The sequence below is a fragment of the Pollachius pollachius genome (genome assembly GCF_949987615.1).
Source record: "Pollachius pollachius genome assembly, chromosome: 8".
NCBI lineage: Eukaryota > Metazoa > Chordata > Actinopteri > Gadiformes > Gadidae > Pollachius > Pollachius pollachius.
In genome coordinates this window covers 17,105,612-17,111,611 of record NC_136941.1, presented here as the reverse complement: position 1 = coordinate 17,111,611, position 6,000 = coordinate 17,105,612, and positions in this window count along the sequence as shown.

Sequence of the window (6,000 nt, the reverse complement as noted above, 5' to 3'; positions counted from 1 at the left end):
CACCAAACCTTTTCTAGAATGGCTATAGGCAGTTAAACACTAAGACAGGCCTACATTTTCCAAAAATATGAACCAAAACGCCAATGCAAGCCAGATGTTACAATTCATCCATGTTGAAATACTTTGGTAGCGCTTTGACACCTGTTGTCCAGTCTGAGAATCTTTAATACATAGAGGCTATAACTAACTGGTTTTACTACTAATATACTTCTCTCTTATCACTAATATTTTTGTTTATTAAACGTTGTAAGGTTCTCCCCAGGTTTATTTCACCCATGGTTGAACTCCCACTAGTAAGTTGCGGCCCTAGAAAAATTGGTTTCTGCAATGGTTAATGGTTTAAGAGGGGTTTGTTTAACAAGGCGGATAGATAATAAAGAGCTCTACCTACTAATAATAACGGACTAGGAATTGCATAAACATTAACAAACAACAGTCCTGCAGTTCAATTTTCTTCAAACGACACACAATGTTCAAACAGTCTTTGCTTTGTTAAGAACTAGAGCTACTCTCATATGGAGGCTGTTTGACTTTTAGGTTAATTCGAAGCTCTGCCGTAAAAGTTAAACCCGAACACGATGAGTGGATCCGGTTAACCATTAACCCAAGCTTGAAATAATAAATTTGGGCCAGCCTGAATTCCATTTGGGTGCTGAGTTTGTTTGTTCTTAGTCTTATGTTAAAACAGAGCCTGACCCTACCTCAACTGTATTCACACATCCCTTCTAATGGTTCATGGGCCGCCACAGGGAGATAGTCTACCCTTGGAGGGGAGAGCTTCCTGTCCAGAGAGCTGCTCTGTTTGTTTATGTAAAACATCATCAATCAAATAATTAACAATGGCTTCCCTAAATATGTAAATATTTGCGACAATAGTAACGGTATGTCAACCTTCATAAATCTTTGATCAATATGAACTACTTATTTTTGTGTGTGTATTTAGTTTGGTTCAGAATTAGGACTGTAGTGTTTATTTTTTCCTCCAGTACACACTACTAGAATCGGGTGGTGTGCGTATCGATTGATTTATTCATAGGGGTAATTTGTTTGCTAAGCTGAAAGTGATCGCTAACAGCATGCATCTCTGTTGTAAATAATGAGCAATCACATGATTATTAGGGTCGGCCGACTGCATCCATCCCAGTGAGTGTGAGTGTGACTATCAGTGCTTCCATGCTACATGTGCGTGAGGGCCAGCCCCTGCGAGGAACCCCCACCCCATGAGGACATCCCCCACCCACCCTGTTCCCAATCCGACCATGACAGCGACATGGTGTGCTGTGCTTAGATATTATTTGTATTTATTTGTTCATCTTTTTTGAACTGGTAGGCTGAACTTTCTTAGATTTCCTGCTTATTATTTCAATTTTAGGAATCAAGGCTCACTTAGACATTATTCTTACAGGCATTGGTTTACTCTCAGACTGCGTCTTGCGTTCGGAAGAAGTCTATGTATTTATCATGTGCCATAGGCCTGTCAGTTACGATCAGAACTACAAGCCAAGCGATGTATCCGATAAGGCCCACCAAGGTTAGGAGATGTTAGGCCCCAGACAGAACAGCTGTACCGGTAGAGTTTGTTTGAAGGAAAGGCCTACATTGTTAGGTAGGAGATCAGGTAGGATATAATGAAATATATACAGTTATATGAGCACACAATTAATATTGAATCAAGCAATTGAGAAGGCCTCTCTGAGCATCTGGCGAAGTGTGTCCGACACAATAGCACACATCCATATTGTGCTCAGTTTTATAAATAGCCTGTCTTCGAATTTGATTGATTGGTTGGAGAGACATTTAATATACTTGGTTGTTTCAGGCAGACGGAACCCACACAATTATAGCCACATGATGAATTAATGACATTCAGAAATCAATTTGAGAGACGTATTCGTTTGAGAGACAGTTACGATATTTGGTGCTGGCCTACATAATATATTGTGGGCTGAAATACATAAACAGACATAATTATTCCCCTTGTCCATGACTGATCTCCCTGATTCCAGCGAAGCATTTTTATCTAGCGAAGTTTGGTCTGGAGGGCGGTTCTGCAGACATTTAGCGAGACTTGGTTGGACACAATAACATACAGGCCTTGAACAAGCGAAAGGTAAAGGAACACATTTTATTCCTCTGTTTGGATCCTTCCCATAATAATCTAATATAATCTGCGCCTAACAGTGGCACAAACAAGCTTTTTGAAGGACTGACATCGACGGGGCACTATCACCCCAAAGGATAACAATACAGCCTGCATGAGTCCCTTGGACGCAAAATGAACAAAGAACAGGGTCCAGGTGGACAAATCCTCAAGTTCTCCTTCGAAGCCACTAAATCAAAGACCAAAGTTCACCAAAACCAAATAACCAGCGAAATAATATTTAACAGAAAAGAAAATCGATAAAATGTTCAGCCAGCGAAACTGCTTTGTGATGAGACTCCGGCCTGCAGACCCCGCCTCCTAATTGAAACAACACCGGGGGGAATACGCAGTAGTCACTCGAAGGCAGAGCCAGGCCCGCAGCTCAGTGAATATAGAGAGTTTAATAGATCGGAGCAAATGGCAGTCAGGTGACAGAGACAGAGCTTTCCATTAGAATCTTGGCTCTGTTTGAAAGGGGTTGCCGTGATGACTCACTGGCGCACGGCAACCACCGCCACGGCGACCTCTCTGCTGGAGTACCCCCCGACACACACACACACACTACTCATGAAAGGGAGGTAGTAGTTTTGTTCAAATGATACTCCCACAGCGTGTGTCTCAGCAGAGGCAGGCCTGCCCCGCAGCAGCTTGGGGTGAGAGGGGAACTGCTTCAATGGATTATTCTCCTCTGTAATGCTCATGGTTAACAATAAGCCCGCCAAAGTTTGCCATCCAACGAGTCATCATATCTCTTTCTACAAAGAATGCCGTATGTGATCCGCGCCTCCACATTCTCCCCTAAACTGTGCTGCCATCAGAGTGCGGGCTACAGCGTTTTTCGCAGTGCTTGTGTGTGTGTGTGTGTGTGTGTGTGTGTGTGTGTGTGTGTGTGTGTGTGTCTGTGTGTGTTTGCACACGTGTGTGTGTGGGTGTGTGTGTGTATGCCTGCATGTATGTGTATGTGTGTGCGCATGTAGTCTCTTCTTCAAGGCCTTGAATACCATTTGTATTGACTCTGTACCATCCAGCCAGTTCTTATGGCCTAGGTGTTGTAAACAAAGTGCGAACCACTCTGGTCTTCATTCACAAAACAAATGGGGACATGACGTTTTATTGAGCAAACTCTGCCTGTAATCATCTTTTTCCTATAGTCGCTGATGCCAGATGCTTTCATACGACAGTGATTCTACAAAATCAGGGGGGGTCAGAGGGTAGGGGGTGGGAGTGTCGCCGTGGGGGGCTTCTAGCTAGGCTAATAGCAGAAGGTTCAACGAATAACCCAAGCGTAGCTCATTACTGTTAAGTGGCACCACATCAACTCCCCATGTTTTTCAGCAAACATTTTTGTTAATGTTTTTGCGGTTTGTTAAGTGGCTCCAACGAACATAACATTTCGTACACTCGTACACACACTCGTACCCTTCAAAAACGGCTACCAGGCTCGATTGCAAGGTGTCTACCAACTACAAGTGTTTTTCCTCCACTGTTTTTACAATACAGTTAACCATGTTTCCTTTCTCCACTAAAATAAAAGAAAAAGCCGATCATCTTGACATGAAGGCAGGAAAAACTGCGGTGGCTCCGCATGACTAATCCCCGGCGCTGTAAACACAGAGACGACTCACTGCCGGGGACACTGAGGAAGGGAGGTACGGAGCAGGAGGATTTGAGGAATGAACTCTGGCAGATTTGCATGATTGTTTGCGATCAATATTAAGTCTTTCTATTTTAGAATGATGTCATCAGGGAGCAGGAAGGGGTAAGAGGGCAGCTTGCTCAAGGCCGCCGCATGTAGACTGGGGACATTGGGGTTCTAACTCAGGGTCTGCCCTCGGGGAGGTCAACCCGCTAATCACCGGATTACACATCCACCTTTTAGAGATTGGTAACTCACCTACAACGTAGGATGTTGATCAATGGTGAGCTTAATTGTATTCTCCATCCTCACATATCCGCAGGGTTGCAGCAAAAGGCATGGTGGCATACATTGATGGAGCCAGTATGGTAATGCCTTGTGCCCCCGAAACTGTGTACTGAAGAGTTCCTCAAGTTTCACGGTGGAGTTTTGCCCAGAGGAAAGAAAATGCAAATAGAAAACAGGGAGAGAATGGGGATGTAATAACTCATGTCCGGCACATAGTGACAGTTGAACCTGGATTGGTCCCTCTGTTTTCCCTTTTTCCCTTTTCCCCTCCATTCGTCTCTCTTTAAGGAAATGGTTAAGCAACGAGAATGGGCTTTCTGAACAATGGATCAATGGAGAATGTTGTGTATTACAAGCATAATGGGGAGTGAGCGAGCGAGAGAGAGAGGGAGAGAGAAACACATAATTCAACATGATGATAATCACTTTTGAAATGCTGTGTATATAAATAAAAAGACAGAATTCCAACACAGAAACTGCTTTGAAATATTCATACCCAATTCACTCTCACTCAAACAAAAAAGTGTTGATTATTTTGGCGTGGCCGTGTGTCTTTCAGCCAGCTATTGTGTCACATGAATGGCAATCAGGCCCAGAGGCTCTGTGTGTTGTTAACAGCAGTATTTAAGATTGGGGCCGGGGGGGGCGTCTCTATCGCTACTGGCCAGAGAGCGTCTTGATGAGTGGTGGCGTGCGGAACAAGAACTCATTTGGAGAGGCCTGCTTGTTTCAGGGGAAACCAGGCCTGAATAAAAAAAAAGTGCTCTGGCTCATTTTCCCCCGACACGCTATTTTGAAAAATGCATTAAAGCTTGTCATGATAGGGAATGTATGCCCCGTCCATGATGCACACGGTTGCTTTATCCGACGTGTGACTCAATGACGTCCTTATCGGTCCAAAGCCATGAGCATCGTCCCCCGGCATCACAAACAGTATTGTTAAGAGCTTCTGTTTCCCTTCCACAAAGGTAATTGTTTAGAAGTTAGTTAGCGGCTGGTTCTTGGACTATGATAATTGAATCGCATGAATACATGCAATATCATGGGGCTTATTTATCGTGGCTGATGCATTATTTATATCGAGCCATTTGAATGTTGCATGGAATCTCCGCTAAGGCTCTGGCAGGGGGGGGGGTCTTTAGTCTCAAGACGTGCTCTCGCATATTCATGGGGTCTGTCACCCATCAACATGGACAAACCACAGGGGGAAACTTTTTAGGCCCTGGAGATGCTCAGTACGGGTACGCCCAATTAGTCTGGCCTCCAGTCCATTCTGTCTGTAGACTCCGGAAGCCAGAGTATGGATAGTGTCTCCCATGATCTCCCCTCTTATCCAGATAATGAAGGAGCTATGGCATACAGATTCCCACGCAGGACTCTAAGCTGATGGGAACATCTCCCTTATTTTGGATGTCTCCAATCCCGTTCTATGCAGGCCAATTGCTACAGCTTTGCCACACAGAAACGCAGCCATTCATCTGCTAATTGGCAGACTGGGGAAGGGGAGGGAGTTTGTTTATATATGAGCGGCGCCAATCAAAACCTGGATAGTGAACATTGGATACCTGATTGGAGAGGTTCCTTCAGTATGTTGATACTAGGAGATTATCTGTTAAAAAACAAACTAGATCTGTGGACAATTAATGTGTTTCTGAGACCACTGAAAACATTTTTGTCAAAATAGTATTGAGACACAAAGGTCTTCAGTGTGTTCAATAGTGAGTAATGTCATACACACCCCAACCGATGACATGCAGTATGCCTGGATTTGAATAGGGACGGGCAAGCTCAGTGATGATCAGTGTTAATGGTTATGTATTACCAGGGCACATCCTTCACACTGGGATATTAGCAAAATGGTCATTTGAGTTTGTCACAGAACTACAGTGTTGAAGTGAAAACGGCTTTTGGTAAATTGCCAATTTGGCCGTCC